We start from the raw sequence: 24,736 nt of genomic DNA, 5'->3' as shown, positions 1-24,736 counted from the left end.
CAAGGACAAAAGGAGGATGCAACACTTGAAGAAGAAGTGAAGAATTAGTAGGCGTACAGCAAACAAGCGATGACGGAGAACACACAATGATTCGGACATCGGTTTGCGTACTTACGGTGTTATGGAGATCAACGGCATAAAAACGTACCTTCAAGCGTATTCCGTCAACCTCCGCCGCATTCGTTATGATAATCAACGCCTAAACAAAATGAGGCACTATTTTTTGCCAAGAGTAGACCTCTTTACAGCAAGTCTGTGTAATGACTCGCAGACGAAACCAGCATGCTTTCTAAAATGTTTTACCGCCGTAGTATTCGAACGCCAACGGCCAGGAAACACATCGATACCAATAGGCTGTCGGCAGTCGGTGGTTAATCAAGTACAAAAACCTTGACGCTATGACTAAAAAGCAGCTTCAACAATCAAATTTAAAAAAAAAATCAACTGCCTATTTGCCTGAGGTAAAAAAACATCCTTAGACACCTCGATTGTTCATGTCAATGGTTTGTGTAAATTAAAAAAATCAGCATGTTCAGCGCCCCTAGCAGAGAAAGCACCAATTAAAGTATTCGACCAAATTACAGTAGCTCCACTTGCGCGCTTACGCTGAAACGCGCCTCGATTGATTTTTCGCCCTCTGTGGCCATTTGTTGAACTTGAGAGTGTGCGGGGCCTGGCGGAAAGTCGTTCAACGTGGTAGGTGCGTGTGCAGGGGTGCAGAAGTTGGGTAACCTTCAGGCGGGCCATCCGATTAAACTCGGTTCCTCCTCTGATTTTCCTTCTTTCTTTCCCTCCTCTCTCTCTCTCTCTCTCCCTGTCATCGTTGTTTTCCCCTTTCGCATTCCCCCGGTGTAGGGTAGCCAACCGGACGTTATTCTGGTTAACCTCCCTGCCTTTCTGCTTTTCTCTTTCCTTCCTTCCTCGCATGGCGAGGGCCTCGAAACATGAACCTTCGATGTCTTGAGGTAACGCACGAGGGTTTGTTGGCCAGAGGACTGCCTCTAAGTCAACGTACTACGCGACTTCTACGGTAAAAAAAAAAGAAATATATGGGGTTTTACGTGCCAAAACCACGGTCTTGTTATGAGGCCCACCGTAGTGAGGGGGGGTCGGGGAGGGCACCGTAATAATTTGGACCACCTCGGGTTCATTAAGGTGGACCTACATCTAAGTACGCGGGTGTATTCGCAGTTCGCCCCCATTGAAATGCGGCCGCCGTAACCGGGAATCGATCACGCCACCTCGTGCTTAGCAGCCCAACAACATTGTCACTAATCGACCACGGCGGGTCACTCCGACGGTACACTCTTAAACTGGTTACGGATAGGTTCCAGCTAGTAAAATAAGCATTTAGTGTGCGTGTGTGTGTGTGTGTGTGTGTGTGTGTGTGTGTGTGTGTGTGTGTGTGTGTGTGTGTGTGTGTGTGTGTGTGTGTGTGTGTGTGTGTGTGTGTGTGTGTGTGTGTGTGTGTGTGAGAAAACAAGTTGCCGCATGCAACTTGTTTTCATAACGATGATCTCGAATTCGGCAACATTGATGCCTTCAAGTAGCACGTGTGGATTTATTGACCGGTTGCCTTCACCTAACGAAAATCACGTTCTGACGCCTGCGACAGAAAGGATGTTCCACATCCGCCGCCAAGGTCTGTAAGTGGTGGCGCTGGCTAACACTCCCAGGGTTCTACTAGGAAACATAAATACCCAGGAAAGTGGATGGGGAAACGGCGCCGCGGTAGCTCAATCGGTAGAGCATCGCACGCGATATGCGTATGTTGTGGGATCGTTCCCCACCTGCGGCAAGTTGCTTTTTCATCCACTTTCATTTCCAGTAATTTATCGTTTCATTTATTAAGCACAAGTAATTTCCCCTATGTTGTCCTTGGTGTCACTGTTTGTTGGCTTCTTAGGATATATATATATGCTCTTGTGCAAAAAACACTCAGTTGTTAGCGCTGCATTCCGTCTGTTTCTTTCGTCATCCGTGTGCTTCTGCGCTACTGAGTAAATGATATATCATACCAACTAGCCCACCAGTCTGTCCTTTTGACCTTCTTCTCGAGTGCCTGCCGCACGATACCACGAGGCGAGGAGTACAGGCCGATTTAACGTTGTAAGGCCGCGGGCCTTTCACTGTGAAAAAATTACTTGAACCATGGTCAACCATACAACTACAGGAAAAAAAAAATCACTTCTTGTTTTGAAGAAAGTCTTGGAAAAAATACACAGAGCTATTAGGTCATTACTAAGTGCATCGTAAGCCCACCATTTCATTTTTTTTAGAATACCAGGGATTGCATAGTGTATGTTATGTGTGGAGCTCACGCCCGGCGTTGTTTTATGTTTTTATATGTCTTGCTACGCAGATATAAAGCGACCTTATGTGCATGTTTTCAGGCTATCTTGTGCACTTTCAATCGTTTACAGAACGGTGCGTATATTTTAGTGTCCTCCCTGCTTCCTTCTGTGGTTGAAACTTCGCAAATGTGAGCATTATTTGACGGTCGCCACTGCGCATCACTTTCTTGCGATTTTGTTTTGCTTGCCCTGCGAAAAAGGAGTAACCGGCGACAATAATGGTGCCAAACCTTTCAGTTCGTATTAGTAATATAAAAGGTGTCGGAGCCCTCACCTTAAGCCGCCAGGGACGGGTAGGGCAGCTGGAGGATATAAGGGCAATCCTTCCCCAGCTCTCTCTATATACCGCAGCGTCTAAACATCCAGGCCTTCAGAACAGAATTCGCGCGCGAATTTACACGCACATCGTCCATGTTGCGAAAGGCTGCATTCAACGGAGGGGATTCCTATCTTTCGCGTTATCCCTCAACGCCTACATTAGCAACCACCGTAACAGTCCTGGACGTTGAATGAAATTTGACGAAATACCTATCTTATCGTTGCGAGTGTCGTATCTATCACTCTAAAAGAAGGTTAGACCCCTTGGGGGCCATATCTCGTCCCCAAACGATATGATCGCCGTCTGTCTTTCTGGCGTTTCCTTTCTTGAAAACTCGGCGCTCGCTACGCTGCGCTGCATTCCGAACAATGTGCTCGCTACAAAGGCAGCTCCAGCAACTCAGGCTGCGCAGCTTCCTTTATTTTTCCTTTTCTTTTTTCCGAAGTCTGTTATACAATGCAGTCAAACGCAGCCAGCGTGAGTGAGTGACGTTAGCAGGGCTCGACAGCTCGAATGTCACTGTAACAAGGCGACCGTGTCACAGTAACAGCTTCGATCTGCGTTCCGCGAGCGTGAAGTGGTGGGGGGGCTTCCCCTTTCGACGAGCTGCGCGTAAGCCGCGAACGGGCTCGACAACCGTTAACTGTGTGTGTCGGCCACTGGCGCAGGTGTCGCGAATGGGAAGGCCGTTGCCACAGGACGGAGCACCGTCAGTCATTCCTCGGTGATCATTCGAGCTATCGCTCTGCGAATGTGACATCTGGCGTCGCGAGTCGGGAACACGGGACGAGCTCAGCCACAAAAAAAAAATTTAGAAATGCGCGGTGTCGCACGAGTGATCAATCCAGCTGTTGTGCTCGTGCGTTTGTCTGCCGCGGCTAAATCGGCGTTGAACGCCGACAGCAGTGAACCTTAAAAGGACTGAGAAACTCTGGCCAGAATGGGGTGTGAGGCGTTGAATGAAACGACCGTGATGTATATTGATGGGATTGAGCACGCTGTTCGCGATCGAAGCAGGAATTATAATTTTAATTTTTCAAGCAAGGTCTCAAAAACCAGTCAGTGGCGCCGCCTGGCGTTGAAATCTTGGTACTCCGCATGAATTACGCGTGATCACTGTACGTAAGTCGGCTGTTGTTAAGCACGGCACACTTGCTGCTTACAATTGCAGTTCGCACATTATAAACGTTTGAGCTTTATTCTATGCGCATTCCGAAGGAAAGAAAGTCCACGCTAACGAGCTGCACACACGCCCCACAATGCATTGCGGCGCACGTATGCTGTTGGAAGCGCAAGCGGGTATGCAGGTACCCAGGGTCGTCGGGTTTCCCTGTGAGATACAAAGTGTCATTCACTAGCTGAGCCACGGACGGCTGCCAGCACTACACTATCAGGGCACGTGGGGTTGCGGCAACACACTGAACTGCGTATCACGTGTGAAAGCGTCGTTTCGCGTTCGAGAACTTAACTTGGCTTGGCTAAAAAAAAAAAAAGAGAGAACGCTCTCGACTGGTTCATGACCAAAGCAGTTGTACAGGAAACCACGGAAACAGGTAGCTGTTGTTGTAGAAATAATTTAACACTTCGAAAAAGAAACACCAACCGCAAGAACACCGGCTTGATAAACTATATGATACTTTCTCATGGCTACCGCCGCACTTGTCTTTGCCTCCGACCAATGCTGGCGTATAATCACTGTCGCGCCTGCCTGTCACACTTTTCAGCGTGCTTCCATTGAACGACCACACCCTCACTGCAAATAAAAAAATTCTGACATAAAATGTTTCACGGCGTTTTCCGCATTACCACTTCATGATTACACGCTCTGACCGGTAAGTTTTCCATTTCACACACAAAAAAAATGAGTAGCGTGAAAATTGGTTCTCAGACTTCTTAATGGACCTCTCAAGATGCCTGGCCTATAATTTTGTCGGACTTCCGAGGTCAGGCTGTGCGTGATCTCGTACCGGCTAATCTCGGAGGCTATGGGTCCTGAAATGTAAGTATTCAAGCGTCCTCCAGGGAGGTCCAAACGCAACTTTGCGAAGCCCTGATGAGAAGAGGCAAGCCTCTCATCCACTCTGCAGTCTCTGTCTCTAGTTACCTCAACCAGCGCTTTCGAATGATTTCACTCTCCTATATTTTTACCAGTACTCACCTCCGGGGCAGAAACCTGGAGGCTTACGAAAAGGGTTCTACTTAAATTGAGGACGACGCGACGAGCTATGGAAAGAATAATGATGCGCGTAACGTTAAGGAATAAGAAAAGAGCAGATTGGGTGAGGGAACAAACGCGAGTTAATGATATCTTAGTTGAAATCAAGAAAACGAAATGGGGCATGGGCAGGACATGTAATGAGGAGGGAAGATAACCGATGGTCATTAAGGGTTACGGACTGGATTCCAAGGGAAGGGAAGCGTAGCAGGGGGCGGCAGGGACGACATGGCCACAATTAGTACATGACCGGCGTTGTTGGACAAGTATGGGAGAGGCCTTTGCCCTGCAGAGGGCGTAACCTGGCTGATGATGATTATATTTTTACCCCTTAGCAAAGCAAAGCCCCTTAAACTTCGTAATATAGCGACACTCTCCTCCTCCGCCTTCACTCCTCCTCATTGCTCCTCTCTTTCACGCTTCCTCCTCGACCGTGGCGCCGCCTACAGCGCTCGAGCGTTGCAACGGCGCCAACTTGCGCTCCTCGCCATTCCGTAAACGCTTCCCGAGCGAAAATGGCGCTAAAGCACTGCACGAGGGCCCACGTGATGCTATTGGACCAATAGCGGCGTCGGCCTCGAGGAGGAGGCGGCATTGTTCAAAGCGTGGCGCTAATCTACAAAGTTTAAGGAGTTTTATAGAAAATACGAGCGCCGTGCCCTCTCGTGTGCGTTCTAGCAACGCCCCATAGGTGCTGTTGCGGCTTCCGGAGTGGCACGCCCCGTGTTGATCCCTCTGCTCACCCCTCATGCCCTCTTTAGCTCGCCCTACCCCGGTGCAGTGCGGTGGAGGCGTCCTCTATTGGGAGACAGTTACTGCACTGCACATACCCCACTTCTCACTCCTCACCCTTTGGAGCTATCTGTACCCCAACCCCCCCGCTCCGGAACGATTACGTGCCTACCCCGGCTTCCCTTGCTTGTCCCCAGTCTTTTATTGGAGAGCTTTAGATTATGGGACGCAAGCGGCTTGCGTATGCAAGAACTAGGGGCCACGGTACTGCGCATGCTCTAGACCCATATCTCTGCGTGTGCGCATGCGCAGTAGCGTCGCCCCGAGTTCTCGTGTACGCAAGCCGCATGCGTCCCCTAACCTAAATCTCTCTGTCAGAGCGCAGTGCATTCTATTGCGCTCTGGGTGACACCGGAATCCTCGAGTTGTTGCACTGCTGCTGGCTATTTTGCGCGCGCACGCCGTGGTTGCTCAGTCGCTATGGTGTTGGGCTGCTGAGCACGAGGCCGTGGGTTGGAATCCCGGCCACGACGGCCGCATTTAGATGGGGGTGAAATGCGAAAACACCCGTGTACTTAGATTTAGGTGCACGTTAAAGAACCCCAGGTGGTCGAAATTTCTAGAGTGCTCCACTACGGCGTGCCTCATAATCCGAAAGTGGCTTTGGCACGTAAAACGCCATAATTTAATTTAATGTTGCGCACTGCGGGCAGCATGCTTATACGAGGGATGTTTAGGTATTTCATTTTTTCTTAAATGCATTTACTGCAGCTGACTATGCATTTCGGCCCGGTTCCATTCGTTAAAATACCGTATCAACACGCCAGCCACAACCGAAAAAACGGAATTACCTTGCTCCTGCCCAGTTGCAAACCCCTTCTCTTATGCCCTTTCCATTGGAAATGAACGACGTGTATTGTCACTGATATCGAGAATTCGGCACGGCAAATGATATGAATGAACAGAGAGAGAAAGAGAGATAAATGAGAGAGAGAGAGAGAGACAATTATAGATGAAAGGCAGACAACCGGATTAACCGTTCAGTTCGCTATACTCTGCACAGGGGCACAGGGAAATGACAGAAAAGATGAGAAGACACAAAAATCTGTCTGAGCAAACACGATAAAGGCTATAGATTGTCATTCACTACCGGCGATATCTAAAAAAACACAGGAAAAGGAAAAAAATCGAACTAGCCCTTTTCAGTGCAATTCGGCCCCTCGTCGACTGTGACCTGGCTCCAAGAATTCTCCTTTCCGTACAGGCACGGTTGTCAAACTTGTCGAGCGTGGCGCATAGCACGTTCTTTTGCGCACTGAAACGAGGACAATCGCACCGGAGCTGCGCAGTCATCTCTTCGCGACCACAGACTTCAGCGTTGTCGAGAGATCAGTATGCTGCATTCCCGCACTCACTACTTCGCGCTCTTTTCTGAAAACTGCGCTCGCTACTAAGGCAGTTCCGCCTCCTGAAAGCCAGACTGCGTGGTTTTCGACCTATTATTTATTTACTTATTATTGTTTTAAAAAACGGTATACAGTACTGTTAAACACAGCCAGCGGGAGTGAGTGACATTCCAAGGATTTGACAGCTTGACTGTCACCGTAACAAGACGGTTGCCACAGTAACATCTCCAATGTTTGTTCCGCAACCGTAACAGTATACCGACGTCTTACGTCCTTCGTGAAAAGATTCTATTACGAAATTAATTAAACAGTGCGTAAATATTCGCAAGTCTTGTCTGATAGTAGTATACTAGTCATAATCCTCAAGGGGGGCATTCATCGCTTTCTATATATATATATATATATATATATATATATATATATATATATATATATATATATATATATATATATATATATATATATATATATGCACCGACCCGCCTTCTGCAGCAGTTCTCAGTAGAAACTCTGAACGTGTCTTTGCTCAGCGGTGTGCGAAGTCCTTGTGGCTTCTTATCATGTTGATAAACATTGCGACTCGTACACGATAGCGGTGAGCGGCGACATTACAACACAATGCATATAAATAACAAGCCTTTCTCCAGCGTACAGTTGTCTGGGCTGATAGCAACCCCGGCGTTCTCGATGGCTACGTTGCGGCCAGATAAGAAGCATGTGCGCATGTGCCTGTAACGCTCGTCTTGCGATACAGACACAAGTAGATATCATCCAAGGCTAGCATAGATGCCACGATGCCTGGCGATTTCCGAACACATCCGCCTCGTCTTAACGGTGATCCTCCGAGATCGCAACTGCGCGCCTAGCGATCGTGTGATCTCGGAGGCCACATCTCGTAATAAGTCGAACTTCCGTCGTGGTACATCTCCAATTTTAACGTTTTCGCGCATAAAAGAAAGGTAACGAAGAAAACGAAAGTATGAGTTCAACTGGCCCAGAACCAGTGTAGATTGTTTCTCGTTTCTTCTATAAAGTCAGCGATCCCAATTCGGCGTTAACGTTTCATATCATTCAGTCAATTGCTTGATCGACAAGTAAATCTCTTCTATTTTACACTGTTAAAGAAGGGAAATAAAGAAAGCTGGGCCAAAGGTAAACCACTTAAACCGCACGGAATTTACTGACCATTTTGACAACACATCCTCAGATCAGTGCTAACGACTTCGTAATAATTGTTTATGGTAAGTCTTACATCTAAATCAGTCTGCCTTTTGCACGTGTTTTAGTATAGCGATCAACTATCGTGATGGACGCATTAACTAATAAACATACCCCAGCCCGCGTCGTCATCCTGGTCGTGGAAGACGGAGAAAGATGTGAATCCGAAACGTCATCACGCCCAGACATGCCCATGAATGCGATGACGCCGCAGCGCTGCCTTTTCGCCCTAGGTATATATAACAGAAACTGCATCTTCTCAACCGTAGGAGACATGACGGGCTGCGCGCCTCATAGAGAGAAAAATACGGGATAATTGTACGCTTGAGCATATCACCCTTTTATTGGGGGAATAAGGAAGGATAGAAACATTGAGGGAAATAAACGATGATTTGAAAGAATGAATTGCTTTAACAAACGTGGTCGTTTGTCGCGTGGTCCAGCTCGTTTCCGAGAACGCACAATTGCTTTCAAAACCGCTTGGCTAAATACAGTAAATATTTATCGGGAAAAATTCACGAAAGGTGTCGTTTACATTAAGAGTCCTTGTATTGCCGCCGCTTCGCAGCATGCCCTTGAAGGTCAATGTCTGGTACTGGGTTAAACGCGTAAAAGTTTCTAAAAGGAAAAAAAAAACATTATAGGAGTAATCGAGTAATGCCCCTCTCCCCTCCCCCATTGAAGCACAAACTTCAAATGCAGGTTATGGCTGAGGAGGAAAACGTCGTGATGGAGGCGGGGGAGGGGGGACCTGAAATGTCGACCACGGCCGTGACATTTTGATATATCTCAATCATTTGATAAAATTTCAGATCTTATGAGATTTACCCTTAACAGTTATCTCTGTATGAGAAGAGATCTCTTCAATTCTTGCCATAACACGCATTACGCTAATATAAACGTGCTGTCCGTCCGTCCGTCCGTCCGTCCGTCCGTCCGTCCGTCCGTCCGTCCGTCCGTCCGTCCGTCCGTCCGTCCGTCCGTCTGTCTGTCTGTCTGTCTGTCTGTCTGTCTGTCTGTCTGTCTGTCTGTCTGTCTGTCTGTCTGTCTGTCTGTCTGTCTGTCTGCCTGCCTGCCTGCCTGCCTGTCTGTCTGTCTGTCTGTCTGTCTGTCTGTCTGTCTGTCTGTCTGTCTGTCTGTCTGTCTGTCTGTCTGTCTGTCTGTCTGTCTGTCTGTCTGTCTGTCTGTCTGTCTGTCTGTCTGTCTGTCTGTCTGTCTGTCTGTCTGTCTGTCTGTCTGTCTGTCTGTCTGTCTGTCTGTCTGTCTGTCTGTCTGTCTGTCTGTCTGTCTGTCTGTCTGTCTGTCTGTCTGTCTGTCTGTCTGTCTGTCTGTCTGTCTGTCTGTCTGTCTGTCTGTCTGTCTGTCTGTCTGTCTGTCTGTCTGTCTGTCTGTCTGTCTGTCTGTCTGTCTGTCTGTCTGTCTGTCTGTCTGTCTGTCTGTCTGTCTGTCTGTCTGTCTGTCTGTCTGTCTGTCTGTCTGTCTGTCTGTCTGTCTGTCTGTCTGTCTGTCTGTCTGTCTGTCTGTCTGTCTGTCTGTCTGTCTGTCTGTCTGTCTGTCTGTCTGTCTGTCTGTCTGTCTGTCTGTCTGTCTGTCTGTCTGTCTGTCTGTCTGTCTGTCTGTCTGTCTGTCTGTCTGTCTGTCTGTCTGTCTGTCTGTCTGTCTGTCTGTCTGTCTGTCTGTCTGTCTGTCTGTCTGTCTGTCTGTCTGTCTGTCTGTCTGTCTGTCTGTCTGTCTGTCTGTCTGTCTGTCTGTCTGTCTGTCTGTCTGTCTGTCTGTCTGTCTGTCTGTCTGTCTGTCTGTCTGTCTGTCTGTCTGTCTGTCTGTCTGTCTGTCTGTCTGTCTGTCTGTCTGTCTGTCTGTCTGTCTGTCTGTCTGTCTGTCTGTCTGTCTGTCTGTCTGTCTGTCTGTCTGTCTGTCTGTCTTCCCATCACTGTTCTAAGCATGCGAAGGTGACATTCCAGAGAGTGTGCGTAGCCAAGATAATGGACATCCATGTGCTTTCCAGTACCTTTACCTTGACCTTCGGCAATGTGTTGAACAAAACTATACCAGCAACGTTCAACGGGCGCTGTATCCGGACGGCTTCCGTCCAGACAGGCGTTGCTGCAGCTTTTTCCCGACTGAAGTCTCGCTATACCCCGAGTGTACGTTATATACTGCATACCTGACTAGAGACAGGACACATATTCCAATCAGTGCGCCTTATACCTTAGTAGGCATGGAACACTTCACTTTCTAGGACACCTTGTATATGAATAGACTCGAAGAAACTTGCACTTCGCAAGAATGTTTTTTTTTTTTTCACGTGAATGAACGTAGGATGGATTGCACTGAGTTGCACCTCGCGGAACACCTTGCGTCTGAATGGGTGCGGGACACCTTTGTCCTCTAAGGACACCTTGTCTCTCGATGGGCGTAAAGCACCCTTCGCCTAGCAGGACGCCTTGCATCTGAATATACGCAGGTTGCCTTTCCCTCTGAGGACACCTCGCCTCTGGATGGGCGTAGAACAGCTTTCACCTCACAGGACACATTGCACCTGAAAGAACGTATAGGGCGCCGACACTGAGGAGACCTTGCGTATGAATATACGGAGGACCTCTTCCCCTCTCAGGACACCTCGCCTGGATAGGCGTAGAAAAGCTTTCACCTCACAGGACACATTGCACCTGAAAGAACGCATAGGACGCCGACTCTGCGGACACCTTGCATCTGAGTATACGGATGACCTCTTCCCCTCTCAGGACACATCGCCTGGATAGGCGTAGAACAGCTTTCACCTCACAGGACACATTGCACCTGAAAGAACGCATAGGACGCCGACTCTGCGGACACCTTGCATCTAAATATACGCAGGACGTTTTCCCCTCTGAGTACACCTCGCCTGGATGAGCGTAGAACAGCTTTCACCTCGCTGGAGGCATTGCACCTGTAAGAACGTATAGAACACCGACTCTGAGGACACCTTGCATCTGAATATACGCAGGACGTCTTCCCCTCTGAGGACACCTCGCCTGGATGGGCGTAGAACAGCTTTCACTTCACAGGACACATTGCACCTGAAGGAATGCATAAGACGCCGACTCTGCGGACGCCTTGCATCTGAATATACGCAGGTTGCCTTTCCCTCTGAGGACCTCTCGCCTCTGGATGGCCGTAGAACAGCTTTCACCTCACAGGACACATTGCACCTGAAAGAACGCATAGGACGCCGACTCTGCAGACACCTTGCATCTGAATGTACGCAGGACGTCTTCCCTTGTGAGGACACCTCGCCTGGATGGGCGTAGAACAGCTTTCACCTCGCAGGACGCATTGCACCTGTAAGAACGTATAGAACACCGACTCTGAGGACACCTTGAATATGAGTGAACGAAAGAAAACTTCCCACAGAGAGAACTGGCAGCGGGGAAGCTCGTTGTCACCAGTCTCACTCGAAGCATGAATCAGAAAACTTCTTTTAGGGGAGGGGGGGGGGGTACTGGGGCGAGTTGGCTCATAACGTGGTAAATATCATAGCATGAAAAGACGATGAACATACAGAGAGGAAACGACAGGCGCCAAACTTCTAAGATTTGTTAAAAAGGTGTCGCTCTTTATTTGCGAGCGCATGACCAGCATTCGGTCACGTGCATGTAAGATTGGCGACGTGGTGCCAAATGCTGATAATGGGAGTGGATTTAAACTGCGACGTTTTTGCAATAAATCTCAGTTGAAAGTTTCGCCCTTGGCGTGTTCTCTGTGCCTTTGTCCTCGTCATTTCGCGCTATGAATTCCTTTTTTCGCTTTTTGGCATGACTAACTGCCAATAAAAGTTCACGAAGAAGTAACCATTGAGGAGTGTCTGAATAGTAGAATTTTCGGTTGAAATTGAATCGGAGTGTTAAGAAAATTATGGCTTCAAATAGTGCATTCGAAGGCGAATATTTTGTTTTAAAAGAAAGAACTTCCAAGCGAACATGGTGAAGTTCACTTAAACTCGTTTCGCTTAAATTGATTTAAGAAATACATGGATAGCCTAAGGGAAAAGAGAGAGTGTGAGAGAGAGATTTGATCACGTAACTAAATGCAAGACTTTGAGAGAGAAAAAAAAGGGGGGGAGGGGGAGAGCTTCCTGCTCCACGTTTGGTCTCAAACACAGAACCTACGCTTTTCCAGAGAGTAGTACCATCTAGAGAGAAAGAAAGAGAATGATGAATGAAACGCAGGGAGCTTGACCAGGACTGATCCCGGCTGGCTACCCAACACGGGGGAAGGGTAATAGGGGAGGGAAAGATTAAGAGAACAAAGGAAGGTGCACTGGTGGACATCGCCGACATGGTAACACTTTTCTACTCCATATCCACTGATGGTCACTGAGTCCGGATCGCAGACGGTCGCCCAATCCGGTAGCTTTCAAAAATCGCAGCAGCGCTTTTGCGGCCATTCATAGCTGCGATGCGCGAGGCCATGGACAGTGGACGTATAATGAAATGGATTAATTACCATCTAACCGAAAATTCCGCGAACCGGCAGCGGTACAATATTTTTCGCTGAGACAGGTTTATCTTGCATTGTGTCGCTCCTCTGTTTTGTTTTATTCTTTGACGCATGGATGCGGGACACCAGTGTATTTTTCTCTGTCTTATTTTTCTTTTGACTGTTGCGTTTATCATAACCCAGCTTTCTCTTTGTTTTTTTTTTGTTTTTTTGTTAGGCGCTGGTGTGCTTGTGTTGTCCGTGTTGCATTTCCTTGTTTCCTTATCCTATATGTATCGAAATAATGCTACTACCGGTGTTGTGATTTATGTACTTGTTGTTGATATTTTAAAGATAGTCCCTTGACATTTCCTGTACTACCTCTTCCCTTGCGGAATGACTCTTGAGGCATGTAATGTATCTTTAAATAAATAAATAAATAAATAAATAAATAAATATGTTATCCACCCGAGTTTAACGCGTGCGCACTTTTGTGCAGAATTGTGAGAGTGGCACCGCAACAAATTATTATTATTATTATTATTATTATTATTATTATTATTATTATTATTATTATTATTATTATTATTATTATTATTATTATTATATTTGTTTTCGATAACATATATACACTAGAAAGGAAAGGAAAAGCGAGGCATAGGCTAGCAACTACCTTCGGAAAGGGTCACAACGCCTGCACCATGGCAAGAAAACGACAAAACAGTTGTCCCCTGGCTATAGGCTGCCTTGCTATCCCATGCAGCTTGTGAGACCAGTATAGATACATCGTCTCGGCTTGCGGCTGTGAGCCTGCTTCCTTCTCGAAACAACATTTAAAGCACGCTTTCTATTTTTCATTTTTCCCGACGTCGTGAAATGGAGCGTGAATACCTAAGTTCCTCCATTCTCTCGGTCACGTACGCCGGGCCGAAATGGCACGTGCGGCGTCCTTGCATTAACGTTCGAGGACGTAGCCACCGTTGCGAACGAAATCAGACACACACATGCGGCGTTTCGAAATTCGGAAGAAAGGAAGGGGGGGGGGGGCGACTCGTCGATCTTCTATATGCCCCCCCTCTACCCTTTTCTTTCCTTTTATTCAGCAAAGCCCGGAAATGTGGCTTTGTATTCTTGCAACACTGCGTGAACCGCGCAGATTTAGAGCCATTTAACCTTTTTTTCCCCCGATATTTGTTTAACGTTCGTTCTCGAATCGTTGTACGTTTCGTTCCAGGGTAGAGTCAGGCGAAGATGCCACATGCTTAGAGAGAAGCGTTCGCACTGTCTCGGTCGTCATCGCCTCTGTGAATGGCACGGGAAAGGGGTCGGGGAAAGGGGACGAAAAGAACAAATAGGAAGTATCACAGTGTACCTGGAAACAGGAAGGTGGCCAGAGCTGGAGGAAAAGAGAAAAAAAAAAAGAACAAACAAAAAAGAATAAAAAGAAAGCGCTGCTCGGTAGCCTTTGTCTTGTCCTCCCTTTGTCGTAACGGGCCTTACGTGTCAGTGTCACTTTCGCGTACAGAAGTTCTTTTTACATTTCTGTTAAATCGTTATTTATTTATTTTTTCGTTTTGGTGACAGTAGTGTGCTTACTTTTTTCAGTTTTAATTTTTTTTTTCTGCTTCCTTCCGTTGAAATTGTTGCGGGCGCGCCGAGCGCCGACGCAGATTTCGGTGGGCAACGCTTACGTCGCGCCCCCTCCCCTCTCCCCCGTCCCTTCCCCCTTTCTCGTTTTTCAGCACCCCTATCTCCTTTTCGCTTCGTGTGTGTGTGTGTGTGTGTGTGTGTGTGTGTGTGTGTGTGTGTGTGTGTGTGTGCGTGTGTGTGTGTGTGTGTGTGTGTGTGTGTGTGTGTGTGTGTGTGTGTGTGTGTGTGTGTGTGTGTGTGTGTGTGTGTGTGTGTGTGTGTGTGTGTGTGTGTGTGGACGCGCGCGCGTTCCAGTCCTTCCTTAGTGCGACCTCTGGTGACCGCGTTGACCTGGGAAAGGTGATATCTGCCGCGGTCTTCGCTCTCGCTCTCTGCGAATCAAATTAAGCCGCCTAACCGTTACATTATACGCGCTAGCTGTCTGGCGACGATTATTTTTCTATTGGCTTTATAGGAATGACGTCATCATAACCAGCCCTATTGCCCCCCCCCCCCACTACGTCATCGTTCTTTTGCTTTGTGTCATGGCGCCGCGATGATGTCGATGGCGCGAGGTGCAGTATTTCCAAACCAAGTCTAATATAAAATTTACTAAATCGAAGTATTTCCTAGGCTTCATACTACCATAGTCATTTAATATCTTTAAACTGCAGGGACATCATTCCCGCGCGCGAAATACGTGTGATAGAGGGTCTACAAATTCAAATACCATATGTAAAGCACTTCTCTAAAGCATTTCTCACAAGGGTGGTAGTAAATGATTGGTGCATATCGTCTGAAGCATTCTTGGCAAAGCTTCAGGGCTGGCAGCTGCGTAATTTTCTGATTAGCAGCTCTTAAATGGCACTCACCAGGTGTGGCCATTTTGAGCTGACAAGCGCAGAGCATGCATTGAGCGATAACGATCATGTCTGCAAAGCATTAGATCGCTACGCGCCGCGGAAAGATCTGAAATTTCAAACCGAACGCCGTTTTTCCGTCTCCTCGCGGCCGCCACGCTCCAAGCCCGGAGATGACGTACTCGCGTCCCTGCGCCTACGTACTCGAGTCCGCAGGGTGACGTAAGTGACGTAAGTTGTCGCGTACGCGGATATGATATAAGTCATATCCGCTTACCATATCCGGTATATCCGGGGCAAGATATCAGGCATCCTGGATAAGTCCTATCCGGGATGCATGATATCTCGGAGGCCACGCCGAGGACTTCGGTTAGCGAGTCATGCGTCGACTGCAGTGAGTGGCAATGGTGAAGTTTTCATCAGTTCCAGCATCAAAAAACGTTTTGTTTGGCGAGTATTTCGTGGCGCGCCTTCTCGTATTTCAAACGTAAAGATTTGCATGGAGGCAGCCGTACATCTGGCGCTATGTGAAACTAGGTTCGTGGGGCATCTAGGAAACTAGGATCGTGGAGCATCGGTACAAAACTTCGACAGACGTCGAACGTCTGTCGTCTGCACGATAACGTGTGCTCCGGCTGCATACAACCGTATTTCTGGCTACACGGTTACGGAACCGACGCACGTGACCGAGAAGTGAAACTGCCCGCGCCATACAAGTGCGCTAGTTCTGCTTGGCACGTACTAAGCTCCGACGTGACGCGCACTGAATTTGCATGCTCGTCCTGTTAACCAGGTATAGCGTTTACGTGGCCGTAAGCGTTGATAAAGCGTGAAGAGACTTGTGTGAGCACCGGCGGCGCATTTATCCCCGGCTTAGCAGACGTTAGTGGGAACCAACTGTACTCGAATCTGTTAGTTGCGCATTACCAAAAGGCTTCACGTTAGTACGCTCCTATCGCATAACCATCTCATCCGTCTTTTCTTTCTCACCCTTCCTCTTTCCTTCTTCCTTCTTTTCTTTTTTTTTATCTCTTGTTTTTTTAACTGAACGGCGAAACGTTACTGGGATTCATCGCCGGATTCCTTGGTGTATCGGGCCAGTTGCACTCTAAAAACAGTTGCACCCTTTGGAGTGTATATTGGCCACGGAATGATGATTGTCATCTGTTTTGCCTGCGTTTCCTTTCTTGAAACCACTGCGCTCGTCACCTTCCTGTCGGGAATGCACTGTCATGCTCCATAACGCGCATGCCGTTCCTAACTTGAAGTACCGGGCTCGCAGCGTTAAAGAAAGGAAATGCGGGAAGACAGATGACGATTATTGTTCTGTGGCAAATACACACCCCAAAGGGCGCAAGTGCCTTTAGAGTGTGGTGCGGTTTAATCTCGACCTACCGAGTTGTTTCAGTGACCACACTTTTATTCTGCGTAACCAAACAGTCAATTGCGAAATGCATCTACATCTATTGTCGGCTCATATATATTGTGACAGTGATATCACGTACCATGACAGATTGATGGACTCTAACGGACGATGTGTGTGTGTGCTTTGCTATGTGCTCTCTCTCTCTCTTTCTCTCTCTCCCTTCCCCATCTTTCATCGCCCACATCCCTCTCTCATGTGTAGGGTAGCAAACCGGTTAAGCTAAACTGGTTAACCTCCCTGCCTTTCCTTCTCCACTTTTTCCTTCCTTCCTTGTCGGCTAAAGCGCACATTCCTTTTAATGGAGAAAAACTGCTTCATATCCAACGCTTTCTTTGATTTTCTGTATTTGACATATACACCCCTTCTGATGAAACGTGGGCACGTAGCACCGGTTGCTCCGGCTTGTAATAGCACAGAAATTTTGACCGACGAAGAAGCGCCAGTGAGCGTATCTCTGTTCTGCGAATTAACGACACAATAACTCGTCGCCACGAAACTCTGACGTATAATGTGCGCTAGTAGATACCTATCAAGCACGTAGACCTCCCCATGGCATAGCGCACCATATTGGACGGCGTTTATTGTTTTTTTTTTATGTTTGGTCTACGCCATTCTTGGGCCAATGGGTGTACATGCACCCATTCGTGATCGATCCTCCAAAATAGGGTGCGCCACTGTTACACAGGGAGCATATATAATCAGTATATATATTTCAACAAGTGTCGTACTTCTCTATTCCCTATTCATCCTTACGCTAAAGAAGGTGAAGGAAACAATTGTACCACAGGGGAGCCGACCGATCTACCGTTCGACCGGCCAAGTTAACGATATGTGTAACTCTTCACCAGTTGGTAACGCGCTGGCGCGGTTATAGTGCCACCGGAAAGACGACCATCGCTGGGGAGAAACAATCGGAGTCTGCATGCGCCTGCATATCCCGCGCTATCGTGCGTAAAGCGATATGCGTCCAATCGACATTCGGGAACCGTCGTATTACCGTTAACGGTTTGGAGAAGTAGCTCGCGCTTCGAGTGACGAAAAAAAAATATTAAGCGCCAATAAGGCTGCGAGTGTAAAATGAACTTGCACACGCACATACAGACGCATGCCCTGTTCTGGTTCGTTTCCGCGCACGACCGATAGCTTCGTGTGCCAGGATACACTAACGTGCAGGTTGGTCAGGTCATCCGTACTGAATTAAACAGCGTTCCCTCTTGTGTCGTCCGTCCCAGTCCTCTGTTGACGCTGTTCGTTCAGCAATTTTCTTTTTTTCCGAATCTACCCGTAGCGGCCAAGACCTCTCAAGTGAAACGCCCCCGTACCATGTGTTCCCGAGAAGCGGAGACTCCCGAGTATCCCGTATCCTTCACTACGACGCCACTCCAGTCTCCCAGCCTTCGGCGTCCACGTATCGCTCCCAGCGATAGAGCCCTCCGATAGCGGCGCGTAGTAGCACGTACGTCTCTGCCTCGCCACACAGGTCTATCACCTCGGGCGTATCTGCTCTGTCCAACGGCGAACGCTTTCGCCATGCCAAACAGATCGAGTGGAGATAAGGGGGCGAATCGAGAATTCATATGGCACGCTCCGTTTATGGAGAAAGACGGAGAAGAAGTGAGGGAAGGGTTAGGGGGGGGGGAATTGGCAAAGGGGGTGGAAGGGGGGAGCGCTGTCGGGAGGCTCGTTATATCGCGCGAGTCAAGGTTGCCCGACTTTGAGAGTCCGACATTGAGAAATTACTCCGGGCTTCTTTAGCGTTCGTAAAGGGACCGCCTCATTAGAGAGCTTTAGGTTAGGGGACGCAAGCGGTCTTGCGCACGCCAGAAGTAGGGGCCGCGGTACTACGCATGCGCAGAGCCAGACGAAGGGGTCTACGCATGCGCAGTAGCGTCGCCCCTAGTTCTTGCGTGCGCAAGACCGCTTGCGTCCCCTAACCTAAAGCTCTCTATTGACGACTCGTACATAGTACCGCCCATCTTCTGATACACGAAATCTGCAGCGGTAACCGTTACGGAGTCGGACGGGATGAAGTCGTGCTTTCTGATGAACGAGGTAATAGAAACAGGTTTCATTTTTACCTTGTCGTAGCCATTGAAGTAATCGTTGTTAATATATACTTATTAGAAAGTGAAAATGGTGGCCTGTAGTGCTGTATTAAAAGGACGCTGAAAGAAGCATTGTATCGGTTTAGGCAGGTAGACAATTTTTTTTAAAACTTCTTTTGCATGTTTGGGACCGTGCAAGGAGATTTACTTCAAGTGGAGAACGATGACCTAATTCGTTCCTTACTTTTGCCTAATTTAGCGCGCAGACCAATTAAAACGCCTGTGCAGGCAGCATGACATAACTGGTCTCACGGAATTTTTTTGGTGCGCTGTGGTCTTTTGTGCGCACAAGAAAAGTATGCTGGTAACCGTTCTCAGCTCGCCTTTTTTTTTTTTTTTTTGAGAAAGGAGGCAGTACTTTTTTTTTTTCCTGCTTCTTCTTTTTGCCAAGAAATAACTAGGTTGAAGCGGGCACTGTCAAAACCTGTGGCGGCACAGATATATAGCTGACGCCAAAATTTCAAAGCGGTGCCGCCCCTCTTCATTTTCGGTTGTTTTCTGGCTTGTTAAGCCTCCGCTCAGTTTACAACGAACTTTTCCATTGGCCCAAGTGGAATGTACCAATCTATCTTCTCCTCATGGTCCGTTTATCAATAAATCACGACAAAATTCACTGCTTGGCTCCACTGTATTGAAAAAAGAAAGACAGAATAGATGACATCTCAGGATATATATGGGGTGAATGGGCATGTACTGCCTGTACTCAGTCCACCGCTTCAAATACGTGCCATTATTGGGATGTTTCCTGAGGGCGAAATCAATCCTTTTGGATTTCCGTATCTGGTTGTTCCACCGTCTCAGGAAGTGTCGCAGGTGCCTTGCTGCATCCTTATCGACAAAGCGGACAGGCATTCTTTGATTCAGTGACACGTCATTGCCTTATCGATGCTTATGGCAGACGACATTCGAGAAGATTGAACGAGAACCTCTGTGACGTATAAATAACTGTTTGTAAGCGTTAGTAACAGTGTCCATGTCAACGGGTGTACGCTTACAGCTGGTCCGAGTGCATCGTACTGTCCTCCCATTTAAATGAGTCGGCGCTATTGCCTATCCATAAAGCTATGTATTACCATTTATCCCCTAAGTATTTAATCTAAGCACTATAAAGATATTTATTTCAAACATTACCATGAAAATAGAATTGCATTGTACAAGCATTGTATGCTACAGGTAATAAAAATTAAATTATGGGGTTTTAAGTGCCAAAACCACTTTCTGATTATGAGGCACGCCGTAGTGGTGGACTCCGGAAATTTCGAGCACCTGGGGTTCTTTAACGTGCGCCTAAATCTAAGTACACGGCTGTTTTCGTATTTCGCCCCCATCGAAATGCGGCCGCCGTGTACAGGTAATAACAAATGGGGCAGAAACTTGAGTGCTAACGAAGAAGGTTGAGAAGGAGCGCGCAATGAGCGATGGAATGAAAAAATCTTAGGCCTAACGTTGAGAGTCAGATAAACGAAACGAAAAATATTATCCGCAACGTTAATAGACAGGAAGACGGGACGAAAAATGTTAGGTCCGACGTTAAGAGCCAGGAAGACGGAACGAAAAATGGTAGGCCTAACGTTAAGAGCCAGGAAGATGGAACGAAAAAAATGTTAGGTCTAACATTAAGAGCGAAGATGATGGAACGAAATATGTTAGGCCTAACGTTAAGAGCAAGGAAGAGGGAACGAAAAATGTTAGGCCTAACGTTAAGAGCCAGAAAGACGGAACGAAAAATGTTAGGCGTAACTTTAAGAGAGAGAAGGCGGAACGTAAAATCTTAGGCGTGACGTTAAGAGGCAGGAAGACCGTACGAAAAATGTTAGGCCTAACGTTAAGAAACAGGAAGACAGCGGTGTGATTTAGAGAGCAAACTGGGGGCAGCCAGTTGACATTTAAAAGTGGGCAAGTGGAGCTGGGCGGGCCACGTAATGCGAGGGGCGGATGTGTGGGCGCGAAGAGATGGCAAGCGCAGTCGGGGAAGGTAGAGAATGAGACCGTGTGTCGAAATGAGGAAATTTGAAGGTGGGGTATTGGCAGCTAGGCGACCGCGGCTGCATTTATTCAAAAGGTACGTGGTATCATGCGAGGCCGTCGCCTGTCAATCAGGTGATGGCAAATCCACTAGGAAGGCATAGTATCGTGTCTGGTTGGCCCCAGACCGGAGTAAATAAATGGAGATCGCGAAAGCAGGCGTCCGGCCTGTATTAGACATAGATACGCTAGTGATGGAGAATGATAATGATTATGATGACGACTACATTGCGCGTATATCCAAACAATACGTAGGTACGCATTATGATGGAGACGAAGCGATCGAGAGTGGTCTGGCATTTGATGCCTCAGCTTGAAGCCAACGTTTCGACAAGGGGGGCTGTCAGGGCAACAGCTGACGAAGACACTTTGTTGTTTCCCTGTCGAATACGACTCCCCTCGTTGAAGCGGTGGCTAAGGCGTGAGACATCCCCTGTTTCATTTCAGTTTCATCATGCGTGCAGTAGCATCAGGCGTGATGTGTAGTAGCGTGTTAGACATGCCGCCAGTTAAAGCATTTAAAATCTGTACTTAAGAATCTTTCATTAAAAGCTCCATCTTGTTCCTCTCCGGTTCCACCACGTTGTTTGTCCATATTATACAAGATATTCGTGGCCACAAGCGCTTGTGGCAACGAGCATTAGTGTAGTTCCTGATCACGAAAGACATCCGTAACCCGTGACATGAAAACTTAGTCGTTGTGGCGTTTCGCTGCTGAGCTCGATGTCACGGGAAGGATGGAAGCAAAATGCAAAAAAAATAGAAATTTTAGTTAAAAAGCGCTGGTGCACGTAGATTTAGGTGGACGTTAAAGAACCTCAGCCGGTCAAAATTAATCCCGAGTCTCTCAACAACTGAGTGTCTCATAATGAGATCGTGCTATTGGCGCGTAAGACCCCAGCATTTAACTTATTTAACAGACCCCAGTCACCAGTTGCAGTCTCTGTGTTTGCCTCCGGATGGACGTCTTCTCAGTATTCCTTCTTTTTTTCTTTCCATCCCGTAACAACCTTTCCCCTGCGTAGGTAAGCAAAACGGAGGTGCGCCTGGTTGACCTCACCATCTTTCCTTTGCACTTTATCTGTCAGTTATAGAGCTTTTTTTTCTCTTCAAAACTAATGTAACTATGCGCGGCAAGTTCATTCTAAAGAATAACCTCCGCGGAAAACTAGCATCAGCACGCAGTGCCGGGAGCCCGTAAGTGCGGTACGAAGCCAACAGCCAACTAGCTGTATTTTTTTTTTTTTTTTTATTGAGGTGAATGTTAGGAGAGGTTGGCGCCTTTATGTGGTGGCACCGGCTACTCCTTGTCACTTGGCTGACGAAACAAATTTGCGCAAAAAGGGAGAATAGCGACACTAAATATAACACTCAGTAGAACACCGGATCAATAAAAAATATACAGTCCAACAGTACATGAGTCGCAAAGTTCTGTGCATGAGTTCAGTCCACGTACGCATATATGAATATTTATTGAATTGTGCAGACATAACTATCATAACGAGAAGTAAGTGTGAAGCTTACCTCACATAACTTTCAGTCGTGTTCATTTCTACAGTTCAATGTTAAGAAAACAGTTAATTTCACCCCATGCGTTGCATGGCTTTGTTGGCAGGTTAGCCTCATATATACAAGGTTGTTACTGAAAATCGAGCCTATCCCTTCTAAGCTCCTGGGCCCACCCGGAGCTACCCGAACCAAGATACAGTTCTTCAGAATGAGCAGTGCTCCTCGAAACTCTCGATCTCGAAACTTGAGAACGTGAAGGTCCTATTTCGCCACTCAGAAAAGCACACGGTATGCAGGTAGTGAAACGCTCGCGTACGTGTAGAGGCATTTCCAAGTTGCTATTGCGCGCGTGAGTGGCGCCTGCTTGTGTACGCATGCAACTGTTTGTTGCGCTCCTAAGCTCTTCCCACGTTAATACGCGCCTTTGGCGCTTCTCCACGAAGGCGCGCGCATGCCGAGTTTCCGAAAAACGAAAAGGAAACGAAGAAAGAAACGAAATAAGGAGGAATTATTGATTGCGCGTCTGACGCAACTTAGGCTAGACTGCGGGGCATGCTGGCAAACCTATAGTTCAGTTTAAAAAAAAAAGAAAGCAAGGTAGTAAGAAGAGACGACACAGAGAACCAAGTGGAGCGTATGAAGCTGGGAGAAGGAAAAGAAAGGCGAGGGAAAGAAAAACAGAGGATCCAAAGAAAGAGGTGGTGCAGTCCACGCTGGCACTCGCTCCGTTATCTCTTCGGTATCTATTCCGCCGTTGCGATTGTGGCGCACGCTATACGGGTAGACCTCCCCCGACCTTGAGTCGTGCGACACGGACGTGACCGGCTTGGTCGTGGCGTTATGCTGAGTGTGCCCGCTGTAGTGTGCCTTATGGCCGAGGAGACCACCGCAACGCAAGGAATTGAAAACGAATCACGCATGTGACTCGTTGCCCCCATTGAACACCCTTCCAGCTCCTATTGGCTATATCGACGTCGCCATGGTCACCGCGACGGAACAGGTAGACTGGTCTCTCGGGAACGGGCTGAGCGAGAAAAGAAAAAAAAAAGAAAGCGGGAATGCGTGAAAGCTGAAAAGAGAGCGGTAGAAGATCTATTTAACTCTTGAACGTCTGTTGCAGGTGGTCGTTGTGAGTTGGTGCCAGCGTGCGTGCGTGTGTGCGTGTGTGTGTGTGTGTGTGTGTGTGTGTGTGTGTGTGTGTGTGTGTGTGTGTGTGTGTGTGTGTGTGTGTGTGTGTGTGTGTGTGTGTGTGTGTGTGTGTGTGTGTGTGTGTGTGTGTGTGTGTGTGTGTGTGTGCGCGCGCGCGTTCCAGAGGCCCGCAGCAGACAATACACAGTTGCAGAGGTGCGTGTTCAGGACTCTACAGGTTTACATGTGTGCAGGTGTGCGGTACACAAGATATACTGGATAACCAATTCACCCTTTCCTAACGACGTAGTTACGTTCCCGTATATACGTCCGCACGCGGGACGCGCAATTAATGGCAATTTCAATCTTCCCAGTTGCAACAGTGTGCGCGGAGTACGACTGCCGGAGCGTTATGGTGCGTTAACCTGGCATTATGGGCCTGATGAAATGAAGAATGCCAGAAACATGCGGGTTTGCGTGTATAGACGCATTTCTCTCTGTAATTGAGCTTCATAAATAAGTTCTTCCCGATCACTATCCAATATTCTTGCTTTATAGTGTGATGTCAGTGCTTAAGTGAATATCTATTGTTTCCCAGTATTGTACATTCTTTGTTAGGCCTGTGGCTGATTTACACAGTGACATTGTTGAATTGTATCAGATACTAGCCGGAAGGGCTCTGGTCCAAATATCGTTGTACGCGTCTTCTTTTCGACATAATCAACCAATTCATTCATTCCCTGACTCGCTGATTGATTGATTGATTGATTGATTGATTGATTGATTGATTGATTGATTGATTGATTGATTGATTGATTGATTGATTGATTGATTGATTGATTGATTGATTGATTGATTGATTGATTGATTGAATACTCCATGCATATTGCGGGAGAAGACGATTCTGTCGGTCGCATCGGGCACAACAAGTTGTTCTCTAAAATATGGTACTGCTCGCTGTGACAGCCCGCTGCTCCTCTCGCGATAACTAGTTCAGAGCCGATGAAATCGCCAGTCGGTAGACTTTGAAAAAAAAAAATGACGTTTATCCCTCTTAGCGACTTAGCTCCATTAGCAGCGTATATAGTGTCGAAGCAATCGCTTCCACCCTCTTCCAGAAGTCACGTCACGCAGCTGTCCACCGGTTCTGAACGATACACGCTCCTGCAATATTCGTGCATCTCGCTTCATTTCATTTCATTTTATTACCTTAAAGACCTCATTCGAGGTGTTACATAAGGGGTGGTTAACATGTATACACAAGAAAAGGCAGGTGCTACGGTGAAATACAAGTTTGAACAGTTTCTAGAAATTGTGAATGACATGTGATGGCAGCCACATTGAAGGGTATA

Source organism: Dermacentor variabilis, chromosome 9 (genome assembly GCF_050947875.1).
Source record: "Dermacentor variabilis isolate Ectoservices chromosome 9, ASM5094787v1, whole genome shotgun sequence".
NCBI lineage: Eukaryota > Metazoa > Arthropoda > Arachnida > Ixodida > Ixodidae > Dermacentor > Dermacentor variabilis.
This window is presented reverse-complemented; position numbering follows the sequence as displayed.